Source organism: Choristoneura fumiferana, chromosome 7, assembly GCF_025370935.1.
Source record: "Choristoneura fumiferana chromosome 7, NRCan_CFum_1, whole genome shotgun sequence".
Taxonomy (NCBI): Eukaryota; Metazoa; Arthropoda; class Insecta; order Lepidoptera; family Tortricidae; genus Choristoneura; species Choristoneura fumiferana.
In genome coordinates this window covers 12,976,669-12,989,395 of record NC_133478.1, presented here as the reverse complement: position 1 = coordinate 12,989,395, position 12,727 = coordinate 12,976,669, and the positions used below count along the sequence as shown (strand labels likewise).

Genomic DNA, 12,727 nt, shown 5'->3' with positions numbered 1-12,727 from the left:
CGTCGGGTGCGACGAATTACCTGCGCCCGCGCCAGCTAGCTTAGGCCCTCACATAGACGTACATAGGTTACCAGCTTTGTTATTTTGGATATCTATTACCATATTCTTAGTTCTTTTTTCCGAACAACTTTGCTGAATGTACACTCGGTCACTTATTCTTAGTGTTAATTCGTTCTTTATAAAGTACGCGAGTACTCATAATAATGAAACACCAGAATAAAATCATATTTTTATTACATCTAAGCATTGACTACACTGGGTACCGCCACTTTAGAGGCGTTTCGGCGTGATAGAAGTTGCACTCTGTTTTATTGAGACCACGCCTTGCCGTAGCGACAGGGCTTTGGGTGAGAGAAGTGACACACAGGGTTGACGCAATTCGGGTAGAATTTGCAGATGGCCGGGATCGACGACGGCTGCTTTTGAAAACTGGCTGATGGGACTACGTGGGATGCTGTTGATAAAAAAAAATGTTTAAAATTGCTGGAATGGAAGTTGTAAGTTTTAAGCAGGTACTTTTTGTGGCCGCTGTTTTTGCCAGTGCTCTGTTAATAAGGTACTTATTCTCTAACGCTATCGGTGATATACGCGTGAGTAAATAAAGTAACTTTAATTTTCACAATTAAATCTTCAATGAACCGCAAAATTAAATTTGTAGTTGCTATCCTAGATAGCTTGTTGAAACTATTGGAGAATTACGTTTTCACAGCTCATAAATAATACGTCGATGAGAGTAAATTAACAGGCGAAATATCACTAGATGGCGTTAGAAATAAGAGGTGAAATCATGTGACATTATTAGAGCCAAGTGATGCTCACAAAGACATTAGCATTAACTCATTCATGCTAGCTCTAGTATACAAGGTGTTGATTAAATAACTGAAAACCAGAAAGTTGTTTGCTCAGAATCGAGAGTAGATTCGATTACACCATGTTTTAAATCAGGCTGTGTTTTTAAAACCCTTTTTTATTGTGCCCAGTCTAAAAGTTACGACTGCAACAACTGTTCCGATAATTTGATACTGGCCGTTTTGCTGTCAATGTGTGATTTTCTTCTAAAAACGTCAAAGCGCAACTTACAAAATACATATTATTATTATGAGCGTAGAGTTAGAAATTAAGTAGAATTACTGACTTAGCAAAACACCCGAATATCTTTTAAAATAATGAAGATATTCAAAAATAAATGCAATCAACTAACTTAAAATGAAAAACAATTTTTGGGGCGTCTGAGGTTTTCAGTTATTTAATTAACACCTTGAGCCATAAGATACTCACCGATGGACGGCTGAGGCGGCGTGGCGTGTGCGTACACGCAGTTCCGCCTCGTGCAAGCGGCAGCAAACTTGCAGCGGGGATGAACGAACGCGCACGACGCGCCATAGCGGCACAGCGGGAACGCGCGGCAAGGGACTAGGGCGCGCTCTGCTTGCGTCACTGCACAATAGTAATGCATTTTTTCTCAAAATATCCGTAAAAGTTGACATTATTCTTTACATATCAGAAGGTGAAGTGTATAGTTTATGGTCAGCGAAAAATGAAAAAGTTAAAAGGTTGCAGGCGCGCTAGCTCGACAATAATGAATTAGCGCGCCTGCAATCAGTCACAATTTTTTTTTTAAGTTTAAAAGGCCATGGAAATTTTGGGCAAGTCGTATTCAGCCAAGTCTAATGGCCGGTATCAGATATTTTGTTGGAACTCCGGATTTTTTCTATTGGTCTGAAACAGCTTGTGGTGTTTTCGGTGGAAAAATATACCTGCAGTTTATTTTTAAATGAAAAAGGCGGGAAAGCACAAGAAAAATATTGGAATAAAATTAAATGTTATATATATTTGAGAAAAAGTTTATTCATTTTAGAATTATTCACCATTTTTGAGAAAAGCTTTATATTAGTCTCGGCTGGAATAGCAATTGCTGGCTTCGTATTAGTTAAACGGACTCGCAAGCTCGTCCGTTTAATACTCATACTCAGCCAGCAATTGCCTACTTCCAGGCCACGACAATAATCTACTATAACCTCACCACCACAAAAAACGAAGTGACGTCCTCTGTACGCCACAGGAAAACCGTATTGTCTAACATTTCTGATGCTCGCGATCACAAGCAAATGACAGTTTTTGTATGCGAAAACTGTCATTTCGTCACTACTTTGAAAAAATCTCGTATCTCAAATCAATACGTCATCAAAATTGACCCTTAAATTAATGTACGTTAACTTCACTCAGAAAAATCATTCATTTTAAGGTACGCGCTTTTTCAAAGTAGCGACGATTTTATTGTGATCGCGAGTGCTACGTTACGCAATAAACCCTCGGGGTGTTACTTTTCGGAGGTCCATATCAATTAACTATATACAATAACTTTGCTCACCCGCGAGCTTAACACGTTCGGCCCCAGTGACATAATGACTGCTGTGGGGTATGCGCTATGCCTAGCCTAGAGTAAGAGCTTAGTGGATCGCATTCAGCTCCGGCAACGTTCCGCTAAGCCCTTATACGCTTTGCCAGCCTTTAGGAGGTACGAATTATTTTGACACGACATGCTTATCACTGGCATAGGAGTAAGAACTAAAAAGTCACGGACTGTGTCACTGGCACCGGGATGTATTACGTCTGTGACACGTATACGTGTCACTGGCATAGAAGTGACTGCTGTGGGGTATGCGTAGACATAGCGTAAGAGCTTAGTGTATCGTTGCCGGGGCCGAACGTGTTAAGATAATTATTGTTTTGTTTATGCAACCAATATGTCGCACATTGAGAACGAGACTGTCACTAAACAAAATGTGTCAACTTGCAAAATTAAATTATGTGTTAAAATTCTTTCAGTGTAATTTTGAGAGACGACAATTTTGTTTAGTGACAGTCTCGTTCTCAATGTACGATGTGTTCTTGCAGCTTGTCCACCTCCACACTGTAAAAACTCATACAAATCACAAAACCCAACTATCACCGCCACCACACAACACTACTTGGCCAGAGTGAATACGCTGTTACTAAACAAGTATCTCACACCTTTGGTCACATCTGCACTTAACATCAGTTGAGATGGGGGCAGTCAAGGTTAGTTTTATGTAAAAAAAAGCATGGGTTTGTGTAATTATTATGTTCTTGCAATGTAGAGATAGAGGAGATAGATAAATTAGCATGTGCAAGACAGCTACTGGTCGACACATGCGTTTTCATGCTGACTCAATCATCACAAACACCACCCAAGACGCTAAAAAGTTGTAGTTCATTAATATGGATTTCTGATTACAGTCTAGTCTAGATTATACTTGAGTGTACTTACGTGACGGTACGGCATCGTATTTATGCGTGTTTGTGGTCGTCGTGACAGTGACATGGTTATCGCTGCCTACGCTTTCCGTCCTCTCTCTTGTTTTTTCCTTTTTTTCTTTCTTTTCCACATCAAACACTATAGGTGACTTCTTTCTTTTTCTAATAGGGGGCGAAACATTAAGATTATCTTTCGTCTCATTTGTTTTTCTACTTCAGCTGTTGTTTCTTGGCTTATAATTACTTGGGTGTCACTTTCTTCGCTAGTGTCACTTAGACGTTTCTTTTCAAGAGCTGTAGATAAGTCTTTTAGACTATCTTTCGCTTTTTTCTTCTCATGCTTTGCTACTTCTTTGCTTTCCTCTATTGGTCCTGTATTGATCTCCTTTGGAGTTTCTTTTTCGCTACTTATTGGTATTTCTTTCTCGCTATCAGTTGGTTCTTTTTCAGTCTCTTTGACGACTTCCTTGTCAGCACTCGGTTTTGTTTCAACACAGACGTTGTCAATTCTTTGCTTTTGACGTCATCATCAAGAAGGCCCTCTGTCAAAAGTTTCTTTGCTAGGAAAACGTTTGGATCGTATCCGTCCATGGTGACAATAAATTGCGTATCCTTTTGCTTATCCACTGTTGGGTTATGGATATTTCTGAAAATTGAAAAACAACAGTATATAAATAAATATTATTTTACATGTAGACAGGCCCAAATGGTCCAACTGTATCTATCTGTAATTCATTGTTTCAATTTTACATGAAAAATTGCCACTTGTGATTCTAATGATTGATCAAATATTAATTGGTGTTCAAGTGTATAGCCGTAAAACTTACAGAGTTTCTATAATAAGACTATCGTCTCGCCGACTGGACGTCCTCGGTTCCTTGCTTCTCGGCACATAGTCTGTGTTTATGATCTTCTTTGTTAAAATTGCTGGCGTATACTCTTCTTTCTCGTTTGTAGATCTGAAATTAAAATGAACATAGCTAAGTTTATATAGGCTAGGTATGCTTTAATAATAACATAGATATGGTGTTAAAACCATTTATAATAATTTGAACCACATTAAGTAAGAAGTTGAGCCGGAAGAAGACAGTCTCCATACAAGTTTATTTTTATGTTCGAATTTCAACTTTTTTCTACTTGAATCGTATAAGTAATCACTAATCAGTAGTTAGAGGCTGTTTCACCACCCGTTGATTATTTTATTTGACGGATAAATGTGACGCCGTCTCCGTCCATTCGAACAAAACAAACAGAGACGGCATCACATTTATCCGTCAAATAAATTTAAACAATGGATGTTGAAACAGGGGTTAATGTAGTCGTCACAGTGCAGAGGAATGATGTAACAGTTTATTTAAATATTAGATACCTACTTATGGTAGATAAAATAATTTCATGTATTACACAAGTAGATGTCAAAGTAAGCAAAGCCATCGGGGCTTCACAGAAAACTTACAAACCACTCATCTGACTTTAAAAACTCTCAGAATCGTAGTTATTGTGGTTATATCGTCGTACGGACCAATGTGCAATAGAATTACATAATAACTTAAAGATAATAACATCTCTCTTGTTTTTCTATTGTTTTACACCCCGTCAATATGACTTTATTCCCGAAACAATTAGATTCAAATGGCTTTGACAATTTTTTTTAAATATTTGTATTGCGGGCCTCAGGCGGATATACAAAGAAACTAACCTGTCACGCTTCTCGTCGCCATCTAATGGAGCGGGTGTGTCCGCTTGCACCTGTATGACGATCTTTTGTGCGTCGACACAGCGCCGCATTGGCTTCACGAGCGCTCGCTTCACTTTAGCGGGCTCAGTTTCCACTTTAGGCGGGGTCTGGAATTAAATTCAAGATTTCGTACTCGTACGTACTGACAAAAAAAACGAAATGTAACGGGAGATTAGAATCTGTGGCCGTATTGCCTAACGCCCGGTTACTGATCGCATTCAGCATCTCTTTCTACCATCATCCTACACCGATTGTGATTCCAAATGCGTTAGACCACAGACAATAAGGCCTCAGGTCTATGTACCACTGGAGTGTTAGGAATTAACGAGACAAAAAAAATTGGAGATTATGTCAGTTATATCCTGACTATTTGACGATCCAATCCATGACTGACGACAAGATGATTACAAAAATTAACCCTTTATAAGGCAGAGACGATTTAGCGACCACATGCATTGATTTGGAAATTCTACCTTATTCTTTTAGTAATAAGTTACAATATTCATTGTAATTATTGAAAATACTACTAGCTTTAAAAAGATCCTTTGCTAGGTATGTATTCGATAGCTGCTTTTGATTCTGTGATAGTATGTTTCAATAAATGGGGCCTTATAAAGGCTTAAGACGCTTCACGAAACAAAGTAAAGTTAAATTGAAAATACAAACTGAAATATATATAGAAAAAACAGATAAGACCATCACTGGGAATCCAGTAATCCGTACCGCGTGCTATACCGCTACACACTGATGGTCCAGAAAATACCATCACTGGAATCGAAAGGCTCGGTAATCCGTACGCGTATAACCGTAAAAGTAAAAATTTGGAATTGAAATAAAAAATACAAAAAGATTCCAAAAAACCAATCTTAAAGTAAAGTTAATCATTTTGCATTGCAGCATGCGCATAAGAGAGGGTTGGAAAGAATAGCGCTTACGACGAGAAGACTTCACTATATACATCCTAAATTTTTGTCTAAATCTCTTAATGTCAGCATTTCTTGGACAATTCTGAGTGAAATAGCATAGGCATCTGAAGTAACAAATCGTTTTGTCTCAAAACTCACGTTAAGCAGACTCTTGTGTGCGTCGGCAACCGCTCGCAACAGCAGGCTGGATGCGGGCGTCGAGACGCGCGGCCGCGGCCGCACTCGCACCACGCTCGCGCACGCGCGTCCCGCTCCGCGTTCGAGAACTGACACCCTGGCAATAACCGAAAACTAAAGTTATAATCGATAGAATCGATACCTGTACTACTACTTATTGTATCGATAGGTACATAGGCGTGGTAGGTATGCACGCAGGACACACTTAGTGTATACATACATAGTGTATTAGGAGATAGACCTTCTTAATAGCGCTCATCTCATTTATTTTAATATTGTACCAAAAGCCTCTTTGTGTTAGCTTCGGCCTCTTGCCTTGCTCAAGTCATGCCGACCGCAATGCCTTTCAAATGACCGAGTCCCCATGGAACCATGATCGGAAATCCGCACCAACTTCATAATATATAAATAATAAATTACAGATAAACCTACATATAATTAACAAAGAAATATATTGAAAACTGTTCAGGTGGCGAAGCGGCGTGACCCCGTTGCGTCACCGTCTCTGACGTAGCATTACCCAGCGGCATAGTGGCTCGGGACCGACAAGAATCAATAATTCGCGAGGTCTTCTCGTTCACAATGCCATTGCGGCCATTGAAGTTGTAAAAATCGAGTTACTAACTACTGCTAAGTGCTTTACTATCGTAGAAACTTGCCATAGACCTCAAAAGACAAGGGATATGTATCTTCGTCGTTCGTCGTCAGAGAGAGATAGTGAGAAAGGCTGGATGAAACTACAAGCGAAAAAATTACGCGTTTCATACCCCATGGAAAAAAAACTTACTTAGACGACATCCTCTTCGAGGTAAACTCTGCCTTTTCGGAACTGTCGTCAGATTGCGAGCTTTTTCGTTGTTTTTCTGGCGGCTCCTCCACGCGACTCCGAGCCGATTTTGGCGGTTTTTCCGGCTCTCTTTCTGGCGTAAACCTGAAATAATGCACCAAGAAGTTAGTGGAATTATTTCTTCTACTAGAAATATAGGGTAGCCCACCCGTGATCAAGTTACATGTAGTTATGTCAAAATAGCAGGAGCATGAAATGTTCCGTTGAAATCATAAATCTTTGAAATTGTCTTTGTTTTGCACTGAACAAAGCTTTTTTGAGTAGAATAGACTAGCGCATGGAAGCGTGTGGGAGGTAAGTGAAGGCGATCTCCCTTCCACTTTCCTTTAGGCCACTCTTTCTTTCAATAAACAAATACAATTTCGTGCATGAACGAGCCGAAACTGTTAACGAATTATGCATTTTAAAGCATGGTCTAAAATAAACAAGTAAAAAAAATCTGTATAACCACCAGATACCATCAGACCAGATCTTATACCATCAGATGATATGCTTACTCTGCAGCAACCTTTTAATGAAAACAATTATAATAATGATATGTTTGAAGTAAATAAATATAGTCAAGTGCACTCTCCTTACTACCTTAAGCATGTCTAATTAACAACCTTTCGGGACTCTCTGCCTTTTTTGCCTTTTCCACTGTTTTGTCTTCTTTAGCGCCAAGTCTCTCTCTAACTGGTCTTTTGGGTAGTTTCAGCTCAATTTGAGGGAGGGTTTCTACCTCTTTGGGGGTTTCTTTAGGTTTCGGGGGGGAGGGAGATTTGCGAGAGGTAATAGGAGGAGTGGATGGTGGTGCAGCTTGGCTTATTTCCTGTAAAATATTAAGATGAGAATGTTACAAAAACAGTTAGCAGAAAACATGTTTTTAAGATTGCAATAGAAGTGTAAATTTATAGAAGTTAAATTTAAATAATTAGATACTTAGGGGCTGTTTCAACATCCATTGATTAGTGTTAACTGGCGGTTAGGTGTGATGCCGTCTCTATTTGTTTTGTTCGAATAGACGGAGACGGCATCACATTTAACCGTAGGTTAACGCTAATAAATGGATGGTGAAACAGCCCCTTAGAGTATTAAAACAAAAATGTGATGATTTTTAGTTGGAAAGGATATAGATATAAATAAAAAGTATTTTTGTACGGAAACCTCAATACCTGATAGACATCTTCAGCAAAATCATTCATCAACTCCTCAGCCTCTGTCCTAATTGTCAAAAAGTCTTCATCCTCTGACATAGAGTCTAGTTGTTCTGCGAGTTTCTGTTTCAACCCCTGAATTTTAGCTTCAATTTCATTCATTTCCTTTATTTGTTCATCCCTAGGGGCTGCAGAGGCAGAAGTTATTTCATTAACTTCAGGATCACTCACTGTGACAATATTCTCCTGGCTAGACTGTGATGGTTCAGGTTGACTGGCAATAGTTGCAGGATCAATGATAGGTAGTATTGGTCGCTTTAATTCTTGGATAGATGGCTTGTCTTCAGAAATTTTCGCATCAATTTTATGTGTATCAAGATTGATACCATGGTTTTTCAAAATCTGTCCCGCAAACACATCCGTTATAGAAGGCTCTGATTCTTTCTCCATGTTCATTAATAATGGGGGTATATTTGGTCTGATCATCTCGTGTTTTTTACTTTTTTTCTTGCTCTTATGGACTTTCTTTGTCTCTTTCTTTTTGTGTATTTTGTCTTTATCTTTCTTTTTCGACTTCTTTGAGCTTTCACTTTTCTTCAGCCTATCTTTGTCCTTCTTTACTTTCTGTTTCTTTTCTTTTGTTGAAGAACTCTCCTTTACTTTTTCAACCTCTACTGGTTCTGTAAAATGAAACACAATAATTTTTAGTCTACCATAATTAAAATACATATTTGATAATTATTACAAATATTTTAAAGGGAAAAATTTAAGGAAGGAGAGGTAAACATAGAATGAGATTGAATTATTTCAACTAATATAAGGATAATATGGGATTATATTATTATTAGCAAGAAGTCAAAAGGCTGCGAAATTAAGTGTAAACTGTGTAGTGCGAGTTACTAAAGGAATCTTGACTATTATTTGCATTATTTTAAGTATAAATTACTCTCAACTTACTTAATGGTGCAGTGACGGTAACCTCTTGCAACTTCTTTAGCACCTGATGCAGCCAGTTCACAAACAATTCTGTATTATCTCCGAGAAACAACTGCAGGTCATCCTCCATCTGCGCCCTGGTCCGCTTGTTAGCTACCATCACCATCACATAGTCTGGTAGCTCATCATCTTCAAGACAATAGAATCCGTGTTACTTGTACACAAAAAATAAGAAAGATACTGTCAGGGATTGTGCAAATCTACAATACTAGCATTGTAGCATTGGATAATTCCACATATCTGATCAGTTTAGTAATTACCAATTCATAGTCTATATTCTTTTAATTAACATTAAGTGCAGATATGCAGTATCTAATTATGGTTAGTGATCATTATCAACATGCACTTTTTGTAGCAAAGTATGGTTGACAAAAAAAAACAAATACACAAGTATTTTAAACTTATATATTTCACAAATTATGCGATTTATATACATATTTATAATCATTTACCCAAATTATACTGAATAAACGACTCAAATTTGTCCAATAGATTTGGCTGTCAGCAGTTCACGTTTTAAAAATATATTAGAGCGAAAAAGTTTTTGTACCGTAAAGAGTTCTCTATCTAGAGCGGTGATTCTTAACTGGTGGTTCACGGACCACTGGTGGTCCCTGGAAGAACTCGAAGTGGTCCGCGAAGCCATCAACAACGAATTTGCAAAACGACGCGCCAGTCAAGTAGCGGTCGCAACCATTCATTCATTTACAATTTTACTTTTACCGTGTATTACCTTCAAACAGTTGGTGGTACATGGCAAGACAGAAATTTTGTCAAATTAAAGGTTAAGAACTGCTGATCTAGAGGTGTAATCCTAAGAAGGTAAGTATTTATTTTATAGGTAAGAACAAAAAGTGAATATTCACATGTATTTGTTTTTTCTGCCAACCATACCCTTTGCTATGAAAAGTGCATGTTGATAACGATCACTACTTATGGTAGATAAGCAGTTTTGCACTATCCCCAACAATATGATTGAATTATCTTTATGTAGAACTGGTGCAATAAGTTTTTCAAGGTGCAGAAAACTAGTATCTATTACCATTATCTTCTATTCAGGGTATCGGAATGTACTGAGAAAGAACACCAGCTAAATATGTTCAAAAAAGGAAGCCAACCGGTGGCTTGGAAGCCACATACAGCTTCTCGATGTGTAAAGTTGGGGCTCTCCAGTCTTATTAATAGGGATGACGACTGGGTTAAATATATATCATTCTATTTTCTGACAGTTAGATTATGGAAAAATATGGGACTCATATTTTTTGGTTTATCAAATTATTAAACATCAACAAAAGTATAGAATCTATACCTCCTATAGATCATCAAACTTCTGGAGTGGGGGCTTGTGATGCCACTATTAGGTAAAAATCGTACAATACGTATAGTGACTTCACTCGAAACTTCTAAACAATTCATTCAATTCATTTTTTGTTTGTCAATCAAAAGAAAAATATGTGCACAATATTTTTAAATTATCTAACTGACGGACTAAACAGTTTTTTAGTTGTCTAGCCTATTATATTGGTATACTTAGCTATTCATACGACATATTGCTACGTTTTTTAATGGAAACCACCCTTAAAACTGAATCCCAACAGTTGGATTCTGAGGCAAGAGTCATTCAATTTGATATCAAAAACAAAAGGCATCTGGTACAACACAATACAGAACAAAATTTTCAGGGTGCCCTGGTTCGATTGTGCCAGCCTCCCCAGGGATTTACTTGTGTGGTCAGGACATGTTCCATTGAATCAATTTTTAAATATGATGAAAGTAGTTCAATCCCCCATGTGCATGGATTGTAATAAGATTGAGGACTTAATACATTTTTTCGTGGAGTGTGTATTGACTAAGGGTATCCGCGAGAGGTATTTGAGTGATTTGGACCTGTTCAATGGTGCAGTGAATATTATTTTGAGTTGTCCGGTATCGGAAGATGCAGTACGAATTTACAGGTTCATCAAGCACTCCTTTGCAGCCAGATAATCTGGACATTGCAATAGGAGTGATGAATGTGGACATCGAGTCTTTCAATGAGGCTGGCATAGTCACACAGGAGCACTCGTCTCAAAAAAAAAATAGAAAAAAAACACAGTTGTATTCTTCTAGGCACCTTGATGTGTTAAAGATGGTTATTGAATGAATGAATAATTGAATGTTTTATTTGTTTAACATAGGTAAGGTACAGAGATCGATCTTGATTAAGGCTGCAAGTGGATGTTAAAATTTAAGGGATTGCCTTTAGGTGTACAAATATTTGTTTATTTATAGGTAACAATAATACAGGTGCAATGGATACATTATCCATCTCACCTAGTGAAAGGTTACCAAGTCCACAACACATTCAGAACTTGATAATCAGGTTCTGTTTGTCGGCAGTTTTTCCTATAATGCAGAAAAATGCTGCTACCAACTGATTACGAGCACAGTGCTTAGCAATATGTGGTCACGAATTTATTAATCAATTATTATTATCATTATTTTCTATTTTTTTTTGAGGCTTAAGTGCACCTGCGTGACTATGCCAGCCTCATTGAAAGACTCAAACCCAATTAAATTAAATCCAACATTTTAATTAATGCTCTACAGCTATTTAATAGCTAGCAAATTTTGTTGATTGCAACTTTTGGCTCTTCTGTCTCAGATAGTTGTCGACCTGATGTTTAGAATCTTGCATAATGCATATTATAATAAACAATTGACATGATGTTGTAAAAAGAGGAAGGATTTTGATGACAAGATTCTGAGTCGGATTCACAGTAGTCAACTTTGACATCAAAGTAGCAAAAAATTAAACAGTCCTAAATAGTATGTAAGGTTGTATAAGTTATTGATTGGCAATAAGTATAATCCTTTTTATGCATACAAGCTCCATATGAATTAGTAATTCTTAGCACTTACCAACGTAACAGCCTAGTTCCGTGAGTTTGGCCTTGATAGCAGACTGAAAGAAACACAGAAAACATACAGATACACAACAGATACTTTATGTGACTGAATAATTTTATAAATTTAAATGACGTGGAAAGCTGGGCTATTTGACTGTTATATATATTTATTAAATATTATATATAGTTATTATCAATAGTTTATGTTTAACGATAACGTAATTTATGCAACTGTCGTCAATATTGTGTCTTAATTTATTTCGTATGGTGTGAATATGGACAACTATTGACAACTGAATACCATGCTAATATATTTTTGCCCCTTCTAGCTTGTTAGTTTGGTCTCATCATAACTAGAATCTACAGTACACCCATTTTAGACCAAATTAATGAAAAAAATAAGTAAACCCTCATTTTTACCCGCATCTTCTGGCCTATCTCGCTGCCGACGACGTCCATTTTCGGTGTGGTATTTTAACAGCACTTTACACTCTAAATAGTCTTTCACAAACTGACATACTACTGGCTAAATATATCGTTCAGCTAAAACACATTAAGAAATCACTTTCACTAAACAAATTTATTACTTAAGTACGTACGAAATGTCTTTTCATTTGCTCAAAGCTTTGTATTTCCATTTCCATCCATTGCACGGATGTATATTGTGTCACTTCACTTCACTACTGTCAGTTGCAGGGTAACCAACTCCAATTTTTTTTACCCCTAGAACTCAAGTTAAA

At 37.4% G+C, this 12,727-nt stretch overlaps 1 pseudogene; it reads right to left on the bottom strand.

The window, feature by feature from the left end:
* Positions 1-250: 250 nt before the first annotated feature.
* On the bottom strand, positions 251-12,671 carry LOC141429733 (uncharacterized; annotated as a pseudogene).
* Between the last annotated feature and the right edge of the window lie 56 nt (positions 12,672-12,727).